At 49.6% G+C, this 14639-nt stretch overlaps 1 protein-coding gene across 1 annotated transcript in view; it reads left to right on the top strand.

Moving 5' to 3' along the window:
* The window catches only part of PPCDC (phosphopantothenoylcysteine decarboxylase), a 33589-nt gene extending 19037 nt beyond the window's left edge, over positions 1–14552 (top strand). The window contains exons 6-7 of the transcript XR_014957572.1: positions 5219–5462; positions 6179–14552. The gene's annotated coding sequence lies outside the window, so the exon portion shown is untranslated. The remainder of the gene's footprint in view (positions 1–5218; positions 5463–6178) is intronic.
* Positions 14553–14639: the final 87 nt, after the last annotated feature.

The following is a 14639-nucleotide window of genomic DNA, read 5'->3' as shown; positions in this document are numbered from 1 at the left end:
CTGTATCTGCATGTTTGGCTTCCAAATAAGGAGGTATTTTAGTGTTTTAAGCAGACTCACACATATGTGGTCCCTGTCCCCACATGTTTTCTGCAAGGCTGTGCACCTGCTGGTGGGGCAGAGTGGGGTGTTGGGGTACATCAAGCACCTCAGTAAAAGCCTTTTTCACGTGGAACACCATCACCAAGGGTTGAAAGAGCTCCTTAGTCTGCGTCAAGTGTGAAAAACCCCATTCAATTGTGTTAAAATTTTAGAAGTTTAATAGTAATGAAAATGGTAATGAAAATTAGGATAACAAGAGACAATAAAAAGCAAAGAATTACAGATGTCTAGGTGCCTTGCATTCTGCCCCAAAGCACACCTTTCTAACAGAGGATTACCCCTTAATATTGCATATTCATATATCTCATACATGACTCAAACATTCTTTTCAAACTAGGGGGTTTCTACTTTATTTTAGCTTCTCCCCCCCATCTTGTAAATCAATTTTCTTGGCTCCTCGAAGTCTGAGCACTCCTGATTAGGAGGCAATAATTCTTTTCTTGGTATCTTGGTGACTTGTTGCTGTTATCTCTATCCAAATAGGATAATGCGAAGAACTTCTTGATTAGCTTTTCCATTTCTTGCACTAGTTACAAAAAGTATCTTACATCACATAGTTTCCATTTTAATATTATGCTATAGCCTAAAAACTATATTTACTATTTTAAAAACTTTAATACAGCACTATTTAAAAGAGATTATTACAGCATAACCTTCCAACATACGCATATAGTATTAATTTTAACATTTCTGAAGAGCTAATTGTGAAAAATACCAATCACTTGTTTGGTTAAAATCTTAAAAGTTTATTCGTAATAAAATAGTTATAAAAATAGTAATAAAATTGGAGTAATAAAGATTTGGACAATGGGGATTAGGACACTACAAGATAATGAAATGCAAAGACTTATGGATGTTTTTGGGCACTAAGCTGCCAAAAACATGCCTTGTGAACAAAGGAATAACACTTACAAGCAATAGCCTGTTGCATATTCATATATCTCATACATTATGCATAAATTCCTTGCAAATTAAGAATCTTTCTGGGTTTTGTCAACTTCTTCCCCTTAATCCTGGTGGTTCCATAAAGACAGAGAGAAGGTGGAAGAATGTTTATCTTTTCCACTAAGGAGGTTGTAACTCTTAATGTGCCCTGTGCTGTTATCTCTGTGTGAAGAGTTTCTTGATTATCTCGTCTCTTGAGCTAGTAAAGAAATCTTACATTTCAGAGTTTCTATTTTAACATTATGTTATAACCTAAAACTCTATTTAACACACCACTCAAGAGAATTAATACAGAATAACTTTCTAACATTACACATATAATACTAATTTTAATATTTGTGAAAAGCCAATCATAAAATGCATTTTCCACACCAATCATATAATATGCATTTTTCACATCCAGCAAGGGTTTTCTTTCTCAAAAACTAATCAGTGATGCTTCCTCTAAATGGTCCTTATCCCTGCAGTCTCCACGCTTAGTTTTGAGTGACAAAATTCTGCAGGTATGTGGATTTAAGCAATTTAGCAGCACTAATTAAAACAGTGCTCCCCACCCCATCCCTGGAAAGAGTCAGCATAACTCAGCGGTGACCTCGGCTGGGCTGTGTGACTACTGTCCTCTGCGGGACCCCAAACCTGGGCTTAAAGTTAAGCTTGGGATTAGAGGTTGTGCTGAAGCCAGCAGGGTGAGTCCCTCGCTGTCCTGAATCAGCAGGGGCTGCACAGGGAAGCCCCAGAACGGGGCAGGATGTCTGGCAGCTCGTGGGGTGTTGGATGCTCCAAGGGGGGAGCTGGCCAAAGATCCTGTAAGCTGCAGGGGACAGAAACCCCAGTAAAAGTAACACCACTCCCACACGCACCCAGTGGGTCTAACCCACTTAAGCTTCTGTGCCTTGTCCTGCTGTGGAAGAAGCATCCTCATTCTCACCCAGGGTTCTCCCAGGGCTGTCTGCCTTCCTCTAAAATCGTGTTTTTCTCTTCCCTCTGCTCTTTTAAAGCTGCTGGGTCGATTTACTCCGTTTCCTCTATACCAGCCTTAAATTCCATAATTAACAGGTCAATGCAGGCAGTGCTGTTCCAGGGATGGAGAGGGAGGCAGGTCCTGCTCCGTGCTGAGGAGGGGATGCAGAAGGAAGCATCTGGGGACTTTCCCTCTGAAATAAACAACACAAGAAAAGAAAGGATAATATAATTAGGTGGGGGGAGAGGCAGAAGAAAAGTCACTCCCTGAAACCCAGTCCCTTTCATCCTGCTGGGCAGGGAGATCACAGGCGAAGCTGGGTCAGATGCGCTGGAACGTTTAGACCTAGAGTGTTTAAATAGAAAGGTTATGTACCTGGGAGATTTATTTCATCTCTTAATTGGTTGTTTGTTTACATGACTCGGGAGCTCTTTTCTCGTGCTTGCTTTGCTGGCTCACTCAGCTGCTGAAAATCCTGGGTGGCCGCGTCCCGACCTGGCCAGTGCCGGGCATGGGGCTGCCCTTCGGCTCTGGCTCCTCCCCATCTCCCATGGCACCCAGGTGTGCCGGTGGGATGTTCCAGCTGGGCTTCCACCGTGCCAGCATCTCCTCTTCCCTTGTGGAAATCAGGAGAAGGTGGAGATGGACCCTTCTGGGCCAGGATTTGAAGCTCTCCCTCTCCTGAGCATCCTGCCAGGCCCAGCAGAGGATGAGATGCAAAATGCCATGGCTTTGGGTTTGGTTTTCCCCCAGGTCTTGCTTCTCTGCTGGCCTCAACCTGCACAAAATTTTGGAGGAAAATCAGCTTTCTCTACCATGGCTCTGGAGAGAAGTTTTAGAAATACCTGGAGAAGTGTAACAGGTTCTCTCTCACCCTCCTCTCTTGGTTGTGTATACATTTTATGCTAATTTTCTTTTGGTTTATGTTAGTTTTCCCCTTTCCAGACGTGCCCAGACAAGGGGTGCGAGGTGCCCTGGGGCTCTTTGGCCCAGTGGGTGTCCTGGTATTACAGGGTCACCTCCACCTCGTGCTTGCATGGGAGAACCTCCTTCCATCCCCCTCCCTGGAGCCAGTGGATCTTTATCTCAGCCTGGCATCCATCCCTGGAGGGGAGAGGGGGCTGGGCAGATCAGGAGCAGCCACCCAGATGGATCAGTGGGATGACCTTGGGAGGAGCAGCCTCGGGGAGATGGGGAAGCCGAAGATAAAGGAGGGATCATGCCCAAGGTGTGCTGGCACCACCACCCTTGAAATGAGGAAGGTGTTTCCAAAACAGGCAGGTTGGCCCCAGAACACCTCCCAGCTCCTGCGGCTCTCCTGGAGCTGACCTCAGCAGTGGCCACATGTGTTTGGGAGGAGTTGATGGGCGTCAGTGCAGGAATGTGAGGATTTGGGGCTTTTTTCCCCATGGGCTTTTGGGTTGCAAATGTTAACATCTGGGTTTTTTTTTTTCAGAAACAATTCCTTTCTCAATCTTTGCAGGATGCAGACGAATACACATTGCTAAGAGCTAAATCAGAGCCTCTGATCCTCCTCCTCACCTCTTCCTCTCTCCTTCCTCCACTGAAGTCTGCATCAACAATGATAATTAAAACCACGTTTAGGAAAAGTTTATTGATTTCTCCTCTGGAATTTCTTTTCCTTTCTGGACTTTTGAACTGCTGTCATGGAGAAGGACTTTCCCATGTGCTGCCCACACGTTTTTGTGGGGATGTGATGGGGATTTTAGGGAAAGCACCAAGTTACAACCATCCCAGGTCTTGATGCTGTCTCCAAGCTTTGAGGTTGTGAGAGCATTCTGTGCTGTCTCCTCAGTCCGTCCCAAATCCCTTGGAGTCAAATCCAGCAGGACACAGTAACCCAGCCCCAGGCCATCCACTGAGCCCCATGGGATGTTTGGAGCAGCAAGGAGGTCAGGAAGTCTCCAAGCTGGTGCTGGCCTGAGGTGGTGGGATGGGAGGACCAAAGGCTGTGGGGGATTTTCCCTTTTGCTGCAGGGTGTTGGGGAAAAAAATGTGTCAGGATGTGGTGATGGGATTACCTGGCCACAGCCAGGCTGGGTAATGGAGCCTTCTCCAAAAATTCATCATTGTTTGGGGCTGAAAAGTCCTGCTGGGGCTAGAAGGTTTGTGGAGCTTATGAGCTGGGAATCACCTTTTGAGAGCAGATAGGACCCTGCACTGAGCATAGTTCTGCTGGTGCTGAGCTTTGATGTGTTTGGGACTGTGGAGAACAGCAAGGGCTTATCCAGGATTTTCCTGGGTTGGGATTTATGTATGCCACTGGCCAGCTGATGAAAAGTCTGGAAAACCCAGGACCTGCCATGTCTTGCAGAGCCACTCACTTGGCGTAGGCAAAGCCCAAGCCACTAATTACCTGCCTGAGGACAAAAAACTTGTGGATTTTTGTTTTCTTAGTGTCTAATCCAAGGAGGTTCCCATCCGAGTGGCACCAAGAGTGCCCCAAGGAGATCTGGCGGCCTTCTGGAGAACATACAAAGCAGGAAAAGCTTTGAAAGCCAAGAGAAGGAGGAGGAGAGATCCCTGGGTGTCACTGAGCATCTCCTCCAGGCCTGGCTGATGCAATGTGCACCCTTCCAAAGGCTAGGAAGCCCTGGGAAGTCCCCAGGAACTCTGGTGGCATCAAGGCCGGCTGCCAACTGGGGCTGGGGAGTCCTCAGCCCAGGGGTAGATGCTGAACTGAAGCCAAGCTGTAGTTCCCTGTGGGAAGGGCTGATCCAGCTGCTGTGGATCAGATGGCATCAGATATCCCTGAGGGAGGGTCAGCCAGGAGCAAACCTCCTTCTAACAGGTTTCCATGATGAGGATGTGGGGTTGGGATGGGAAAGAGCAAGGCAGGAGGGTCATTTCAGCCCTAAGCCCTGAGCAGCCATTCCTCTCCTCCCCCTGATATGATAAAGCTATCCCTGAAGTGGCAGCATGGTTTATCCCACCATCTCCTCATTCCCAGCCCTCTTTCCTGAGGGTTTCCATAATAAAAATCCTGCTCAGGTTACTGGGGTCAGCCCCAGTGTTGGTGTCCCAGTAACAGAGGGATGGAAAAGGACAGATTGTACATCCAAGCAGTTGGCTGGGGAATGTCCTCTCCCACACTGGGCTGAAGAAGGTCCTGCAGCCCTATCCAGGGATGCTGCAGCAGGCACAGCCAAGAGCCTCACTCATTTATTGTTATTTTCTTTTCCTTTGCAGGCACTGAAAATTGCTGCGTGGGAAGAGAGGTGACTGAAGGTGATGAATGATTTTGCTATGTTTGCCAAGGAGATGTTTTCCTTTGATGGGCACCAAAACCCCTGGGCTTGCCCTTCCTGGCTGAAAGAGTGAAATTCCCTAAAACAGCTCACAAATACAGGCCAAATCAGTAGTTTCAGGAAAAAAGAGGAAGGCTGGATGTGCCATTGCAGAGGAGGGGAGAGGCCAAGCTCAGCAGTCTGAGGTATGTAATGTCCATGTGCTGCTTCTGTCCCAGCCGAGGGGATTTTCCAATGACCTGGATGTGAGCAGGGCACGCTCCATCCCTCCCACCAGTCCTGGCTCGGGGCAACTGGGCTAGATGAGCATCCCTGAGCCTGGAGGAGGGGAACCACACTGGGATGGAGGCTCCCAAGTCCCAGGGATGCAGCACCCCAACCTCAGTTCCTTGGTTTGCATGTTGAAATCGGGGTTTTCCCATAACAGGAAGATTGTGGTATTGCCTCTGCTTCCTTGGAGAAGCAGCATGTGGGCTGTGAATCATGCCTTGGGTAGCAGAAAGGAGATCTTCAGGGCTTACTCCCTGCTCCTCTAAATATCCATCCATCCATCATCCATCCATCCCTCCCTAAACCATCCCACCAAACCCAGGTGCTCCCTGTCATCCCAAGCTCTCTCCCACTGCTGCTTTCCTCCCTGAGGCTGGGCTCACAGGGATTTGGGGTTGTCGATGTTGGTGCACATCATTTGCCCTGGTTTATCTGCTCTGTTTGGGATGTATTTGTACTTTCTCATGGTACTTCTGAGGAGCAGAAACCAGACAGCTGTTGGGCTGCAAAAACTTCAGTGGGCTGGCATGGATGATCTCTTCAGAGAAACATTTTTAAGGGGGGGAAAAAAGGGATTTATTTATTTTTCATAGCTTTCTTCTTCTTTTTTTTTTTTTTTTAAACTACTTAGCTGGTTCTTCAAGGCATTCCAGCCCCAGCAGCATCCCGTGGTGAGAAGTTCCCTGGATGAACACACAGCCTTAGTTCACCTCTGCCAGGGCAGGGACCTGGCACTGGAGCATCACCAGTAATTTTCCACCCATCTCCACAGTGTGGAAATACACCCAGGCATGGAAAAAGCCTAGAAGGGAATAAAGAAGACACTTGGCCAGTAGAGCTTGGCTGGCTCCCAGCTCAAGGAACAGCTTCAGGTTCATCCCCAGCTCTCCAGTGCTTGGCAGGCTCCGCTGACTGAGCTCCTACAAACAGGACAGGCCAGCAGCATTCCTGCCAAAACCCCGGCTGCTCCCGCTCCAAGAGCTCCCTGCGCCGGGTTAGCTGCAAGACAAAAAGGAGGGAAAGTGGCCCTTTTGTGGGGTTTGGTTGGGATTTTTTCCTTCTGCTCACCGCAGAGAAAAGGAGAAGGAAATACTTGGCACGGAGGGCCGAGCAAGGGGGAGGCCGGGGAGAGCGGGGATGTGACGGTGGGAGGCGAGCGGGCCCTTTATGAGACTCTAATTACTCCAGCCAAAACCCACATTAGCCCGATGAGTGAAAAGAGGTTTTTACGAGGACAATAAGATGTCCCAGCCTGCCGGGGCGGTGGTTGCCAGCCGGTGGCCTCGGGCTCTCGGAGGAGCCGCTGGTGCTGCTGCTGCTGCAATTCTACTCCAGCTCGGCAAGAGGGTCCGGCCGTTTCCCAACCTCGCGGTGCTAATCCCTCTTACCTCAGTGGTGCAGCAAGAACCCCCGGAGCCAGCACCACCTCCCACTGCCGGCGGCTGCAGAGCACACGATGTTCCCAGACAAGGCTCCTCACACCCTGCGCAGCCCCGGCAAACAAGGGCGGCTTCCCACATCCCGCGAGCATCCTTCCCCCAGCAGCTTTCCTTGGAAAACACCCTTGAAGAGTCACTGTCCCCAGCTCACTTCCTTGAAAACTCGGGTTGCTGTGAACACGGTGGTGAAACAGGCTGGGAAGGGGGCACCAAGGGCAGACATGACCGAGGTCTGTGATATCCTGATGAGTCCAGAGAAGATAAGTGATGAGAGGGTGATGACTCACTGCCTCCTGTGCAAAACCCAGGGCCATCCAATTCATCCAGCGTGTCCAAAGGAGATGTTTCTCCATAGGATTTCTCCTGACAGGAGAGGATGAGGGCATCTTCAAAAGGCAATTCCTGGAAGAGGAAGCCACCCAGGACATCAAGACCATCATCAGCTCATAGAGTGAAGAAGCTCACTGAGGTCTGATGTTTCCTGGGATCCTCTGCTTCAGCCAATGGTTGTGGAGGAAGAAAACCTGTCAATGAGGTGTTGCTCCCACATCCAAGGCACAGGGTAGCAGTCAGTTCCTGGGGACAGGCTGGCCAAGGGTTGGCCAAGCTGCAGGGTCATGACTGGCAGGCCTGAGCAGGAGGGGGTTATTTGGGAGAGGTGGTCACGGAGAAAAGAAGATATCCCCTTTCCCAAGGTGGCTGAAGGGAGATGAAGAGGCCAGGATTTAGCCCCTGGGAAGAATGAGTCAGTCACAGGGGTGACCACAAGGATCTGTTATCACAGGATCTGTTATCGGTGGAAAATCTTCTCATGAGGGCATCAAAGCAGCTCCTTGTGTGCCAAAAGGAAGGGGGAAGGGGAGGAAAAGAGGACAAAGATCCTCTGTGCCAGGCAAGGAGAGTTCTGTGTCCCCCAGCCCCTCTGGGATGGTGCAGGAGGGGGTTCAAAGCCCTGTGTCCTTTCATTTGAGACCTTCTTCAGCCCATCCTGGCAGCCCTGGGGCTGGGGGAGCTGGGAGGGGAAGGTCTCACTCTGACAGCACCACAGAGCTGGGCCCAGCTTGTGTTACTCACCTTGAAAGTATGTGAGTAAACAGAGAAGGCTCTTCTTCCTGGTCCCACCTCGGCAATTAGGCTGCAGACTGGAGCAGATCCCTGAATCCAGCCTGGCAGATCATGGTGATGCTCTGCTCTCTCCTGTGCCGAGTCCTCGGGCCAAGCCACCCAGGAGAGGAGGATGGTGAAGCCCCAGTTGGCCTCCTGGGCCATCCCCTCCTATATAGAGCCTCTTGGAGATGTCCCACCAGGAGGAAAACACCCCTTTCCCATCACTTGTGGTGTTTTTATATGGGAATAAATCACACAGGACTCCATTTTTTTCATGGTGGAAAAAGCCCATTCTTTTTATGCAATTTTACAGACCTTGTGTGTGACTCCCATTTAGTTAGTAGCTTTCTTGACAATTATTGGTTAGTAACAAGTTGTTATTCTGTTTTGATTAGTCACTCAGACACTCAGTGTGTATGTGTAGGAAAAGTTGTTTGAGAGAGGTAGTTTTCATTTTTCCATCTAATGGTGTAAAAATAGTTTATACCGGTGCCAGTTGTTTTTCACCCAGGAATAGATTGTTATGCTAACAAACTGTTCACAACAGGATTGCTTTCACATGGGAACTTGCAAAGTGCTAGCTTGCCTTAGAAGAAATGACAGGCTAGCCAGAGCAGGCCTGCTTTTATGAAGCCTTTCTTTATGATTTTTCTACCTTACTGCAACATTTTTATAACCTGCGTCACCATTTTTTGTTGCTGAGCAGCAGTGACACTCATGGCTCACTGTGGCATGGAGGAAGTGGAGCCAACTGGGAAGAACCCAGTTGAGGGAGACAGCACCAGCTGGGAGGAAGAGGTGATCCCACAGGAAAGGGACCACCCTGCTGGCACAGCAAAAGCCTCTGAGCTCCAGGCCACCACTGTAGCCATGTGTCCCATTGGATCCTGATACCTTCCACCTTGATCCTTCGGGTTCCCAGAGAGGCTTGGCCCTTCTTTGTGGAAAACCTTCATCCATCTTGGTGTCCTCTTCCCCACCAGTGCCTAGAGGAAGAGGAGAGACCACCCTGGACCATCCTAGAGGGAAGAGAGCAGCCTCCAGAGCAGGACTGCAGCCAGCTCAGGGCCAGGGAGCCTTGCAGAAGACTGAAGCATTCATTTCCAGGATTGACAGTGGTTTCTGCAGGCAGGAGAGGGAATAAAATGGTCAAATTCCTCACGATTCCATGCCTGTCCTCCCACACAGAGTGAAGGAATGCGGGAGATACCGCAGCAATGCCATGCAAACACCCTGGAGAGGTGAACCTCCTCCTGACCCCAGCTAGGAGAGAACAAAAACTGTTTTAAAGACTTTTGGAGCATCTTGATGCATCCGTGGGAGGCTTGTGGGCACTGGATGTGTGGGAAGCAGCTGATAGGTCAGTAGCCTGAAGGAACACTGAACACATGGACATCAGAGATAACTGGTGGAGACAGAGTCCAGAGATGTTACAGAGACCTGTGGCTATTCCCACACTGGGAATCGTGTAGAAATAAATTAATTAACCATTTCAGAGCTTTAGATACAGGCAGCAGCATCTGTGCTGACACAGACACAGGGATTCTCTTTGGGAATGAGGCCATGGATGGGAGGAGAAGGGGGAAAAGGTCTCTGTGTTGCTGAGGTTCAAACTGGGTGACCTCAACCAGAGCAGAAAAAAAAGAGAGGAAAAAAAAAAAGAGATTAAGAAATGGCAGCTTCCTCAGGCTGATTCCTTGCAAGGCTTACTCAGAGTTACATCATGGTGCTTATTAAGGTGCAGATCCCTGAGATCCACGGGTCCAGAGCCTCTGGAAGGATCCCTGGGGATGTGGGACTCCCTGGGCAGTAGGGATGGCACCCCAATCCCAGCTGTGCCACTGAGGCCGGCTCCCCAAACACAGGCACTGCTGATGTCCCCACAGAGGGACTCGGCTTCGTCTGGGAGCCCAGGGAGGTGAGGGGTGCTTGGGCACGGGGCTGCCTCCCGTGTGTGCTCATCCCAGTGTTCTGTGGCTGGGGCTGCACAGCTGCTGCCGGCCAGAGCTGAGGGCAGCTCACCAGCTCCCCTGAGTCGGCTGTCACCACACCCAAGGCTGTTCCGAGACCACAGGGCTATTCCTCACCACACAGCACTGAGAAGGTGGTTTCCCTGCACTGGCTGCTCTTCCTCTGAACCAGGAATGCTGGGGTGTCCCTGGAGGTGCCCAGGGAATAAACCCAGGTAGGGGGCTGCTTCCCAGTGGAAGGGCAGGATGCAGAGGTGGGGCTCACAGGGATGGATGCTCCTGAGAAACTGCCATGGCACTGGCCTGGATGTTCCATGGGTATCCATCCTTGGGTTTGGGGGTGTTTCCTTCCTGCAGGCAGGGAGCAGGTGAGCCACCCCAGCGCCTGCACCCTGCCTGCTGAGAGAGCAGGGAGTGTGTCAGGAGCATCCCCAGTGCTGCCACCGTGCCAGGACTTCCCACAGAGGAGCATCCAAACGTGCCAAGCTTAGCAAGTCCAGCCGGGAATTCAGCGCTGGAGCCGTGGGCTCCAGGCCCGTGTCCTGATGCACAAGTGGCTTTCCTCAGCTCTGGATGGGTTCCATCAGCCTGTGGGCTGCTCTAAGGGGCTTCTCCCTCCCTGCATCCTCCTCCAGGGTTTTGCAGGATTTCACCTCCCGTACTGGGAAACAAAAGCAAAAAGAAACACCATGGCTTTTTTATTATGAAGTGCAGAAGCGGCGCGTGAATGAATGCCTGGGCAGTAATTCAAGTGGGAACATGGAGCTGGAAAGCTTTCAGCTCCCAAACTCAACCCGAGCCTCAGCACTTGGCTTTGTGCTGCTCATTCATCCACAGGGTTATTTTTGGATTCCTCCTCCTGGGAGAACAGGATTAGTTTTGTTTTTAGTGTTCCTTGGAGAGCAGATTGCTGAGGGAATGATTTACCAGAGAAAAACCCTCTTGGCTGGTGGGGTCTGCTCAGTTCCATGATTCTGGGTGGGAATGTGATGATCTTTCATGTTCCTTGGGGATTTATTCCCACTCTGCTCTTGCTGGGGCTTGGATATCTCATTACCTAAGGATAATTATCTAGAGATAATAAGCTACCTGCATCTCTGGGTTGCTGGGCCTTGTCTTCATTGCTTTCCTGGGGCAGCAAGCAGAGTAGGTTAAGATTTTTATTTATTTACCAATAACTGTAGGCCCTGTCAGGATCCAAATCAAAGTTTTGAAGGAGATAAAGCTGGAAAAATGTTGGATGAGCGACCAGACTTGCCCGTGCCATATTTTCTTAGAATCATAGAATGGTTTGGGTTGTAAGGGAATTCAAAAATCATCCAGTTCGAGACATAATTTTCTCCTAGTTCAACCTAAAAAGGGGATCTTAGCCTCGACAGAAGGAGATCCAGAGCAAAGAGGGGTGGGAGAAGCTGTAAAGACCCACCCCAAAAAACCCTCAGAGTGTGGAATCTGATTTCCCAGACAGGGAGAGATGTGGGAGTGGATATTTCAGAGGATGTTTGGGTCTCCTCTCGCTGCCAGCAGTCACTTGGAGGCTTGGATGGAGCTGGCAGCTTCCAAGGCTTCAACTCCTTCTTGGCTCCAGAAGAAATGAGTGGGATGAGGAAACCTGGATTCCTCTCTTCACAATAAGTGTACTTTAAATTTAGCCACAATGGCAGCTGTTGGGAGCCCTCCCTCCTTAATCTTCCCTCCACCACTCCATCCCTTCATCCCTGTTTTCCTCTGTCCCTCTCCTCCAGCCAGGCTGTGCATGGGAAATTTGGACTGTCTGTACAGCTCTCTTATTCCAATTAGCTCACTAATTAGAGCCTCATCAGGGGTGCTGCTGCACCAAGGATGTCTCCAAGGTGAGAGCTGCTAACAAGGCCAGGAAATCCCTGGCAGGAGCCCTGGGGATGGTGGGGTGGGATAAAGTTCCCTCTTGTCCTCTTGGACAGAGCAACAGATGCTGGTGTCCCAAATTCCTTGCAGTGGGATAGAATTTGGGGATTTTTTTGGGGGGACCGAGGGGATTTGCCTTCATTTCATTTGTGGGATGTGTTCCAGCTGTTAGAGGAGGACCCCACCTCCCACTCCCCTCCAAATGGCTCCTGAGCCAAAGAAACCATCTCTGTTTTGGCTCTGTTGGATAATCTGGGGGATTGCCAGATGATTTGAGGTGTGGAATGGGGTTCTCTGGTCCATAGGAGCAAACCCAAGGTCATTTTGGAGGGCTGCTGTGTTTAAAACCAGGGAAGCTGTGGGGTTTGTGGCAGCTGGTGACCTTTAAATCCCTCCTCTCCCTGTCACCAGGAGATCAGTTGAGTAGCTCATCTCTCCTGAAACTAAAGCAGGACTTTATGGGGAAGCAAATCAAGGAGAAGAGGGGAAAAAAAGAGGGAAATGAATGAGGGTAGATATTACTGGACAGATCTGACACAGGAAGAGGCAGTGGACAGGCCTGTGAGGTGGGGACCACCCACATTTCTCCATCACTCAAACCCCTGACCAGCTTCACTGTGGGTTCTGCCCTCCTAGAGAGGGTTAAATCCTACTGGGGGGCTTAAATAGCACCAGGACAAACTGGGGAGCAAAAGCTGGGACAAGAACTGACCCTTTTTGGGGTATGGGAGAAGCAGTGTGGCTGGGGAGCAGCAATAAACTCTGAGTGCTGCCTGGATGCCCATAATCCCACCTGGAGCCCCCACATCCCTGTGTCTGCCAGGGTGAAGCCCAGGATGGGTGTCCCACAGGCACAGGGAATTTGGGGACCCTGCAGGCAGTGACAATGTGAAAACAGCAGGTTTCCTGAGCACTTAGGGGAAGCCACAGCCCAGCAAACATCAGATTGAACGGAGATGCTGAGGCTGAGAAGCCTCAAAAAGAGAATTGAAAACCACATGGCTAAAATTTGAGTGAATCAGTCAAATCCTCACCTCCCTGGGCTCACAGCAAACCCTGTGGGGATTCTGGGGCTGCTCCCATCACTGGGTACAAAACATAGAGGATGCTGATGGCTGGAGGGGCAAAAAGGGTGGGAATGGCCATGCCCTGAGTGGGAATCACCACTCACCTTTCCCCCAAAGACACACTCCTAAGTCTTTAAAAATTAATATAAAAATAAACTTAAACAATGAGTTTGTTTGTTTGTTTTTTTTTTAAGTTGATGTCTCCTGTGCCAGCAGGTTTGATATCTCAGCAAAGAGCTGCTCAGACCATTGCAGTCACTAAGGCAGAGATGAACCACACATGAAGCTGAGAGAAGGAAATTCACAGGAAAAAGAACAAAACAGCAAGCAGGTATTTGCTGAGATAGCAGGTAAAAACTCCCCTCTCTGTGCCAGAGAAATGCAAGAGTGAGAAAATGTAGAAATTTAGCTTTCAGAGTCCAGCTGGATGCAGCAGGGATGTGGCCAAACCAGGATGAGGAAAGGTGCTTCTTGAGTAAAGTTATGTAAATGTATGAGCCAAATCAAGCTTAAAGGGATTATCTGCCATTTTGAGGGAATTGTGATTCTATTCAGTCAGGTAAAAATTAACACTGATAGTTTTAATGCCCATAACACTAAATAACAACCTGTATTGTCCACCCATTTGCTTGTTTTAATATATATTAACTATTCTGTGTTGCACACTAATATGTAACATCTCATAATTGAATGTAATAACTATTCTGTAATTTCATTACCATTTGACCAAAGAAAATATTAATGGCAACACCTGATCGATGAGCCCCAGACAAAGCAATGGTGTGTAAACTTTGGAGCCAAGGGACTGGGAATTTCACACTAGCTCCTCCCAGATCCTTGTTTTCTTTGCTGCTGCCACAAAACTGCTATAAATTAAAGCTTTAAGTGGAAAATAATGCTTGTGAGGCCAAGGAAAGGAGAATTTAAACCCTTCTTTCTCGGTCTTTGTCCAATGAAGTAATAAGAAAGGGGAATGATTTCTTTTTGACTTATTTCTCACTGCCTGAGGGAGCTGAGGCACTGCTTCACTCCACGGCCTTGGGCAACGCACTTAATCTGCCAGGATCTGTGTCACTGTGTTAATCATATTTACGTGCCTTTTATGAGGGTTAATGATTAGTCTGGGAATGTTTGCATGGACTTTTCCAGACGCGGCTCCTTAGATAAAGGCTCCGTGGTAATGCTTGGGGCTGGCAGGGGTTAAATGCAGGAGGAGGGGCTCTGCTTTGGGGCGGGACGGACTCCGAGAGGACTCGGAAGCCAACCCCAGCCCACCCTAGGCTGCCGGCGGATCCCTGGCCCTGCGGACGAGATGGGAAAGCGATTTTTTGTGGACACAGGGAATTGTGTCCGGCCGGAGCCGGACCTCCGGCCACATCCCGCTGGGTTCAGCCTGGGGAAGGCTCCTCTGTGCTCTGCAACGGGGGAGCTCCTGTTTCACAGAAATCCTTACAATGCATGGGCTGCAATGGGGGATCCTCTTCATGGGGACTGCCGGTGTCACCGAAATTAGGAAATAAAACCCCTTAACACCGCTGGAGTTGTAGGAAGCTGACGTTTTTATCCTCCCGGATACAGGGCGGGTGGATCCGTCTAAGGGGCACTCCTGGCTCAAGATGATA

This window comes from Lonchura striata, chromosome 10 (genome assembly GCF_050655825.1).
Source record: "Lonchura striata isolate lonStrDom1 chromosome 10, ASM5065582v1, whole genome shotgun sequence".
Taxonomy (NCBI): Eukaryota; Metazoa; Chordata; class Aves; order Passeriformes; family Estrildidae; genus Lonchura; species Lonchura striata.
The sequence above is the reverse complement of the archived record's forward strand: the minus strand, read 5'-3'. Positions and strand labels throughout refer to the sequence as shown.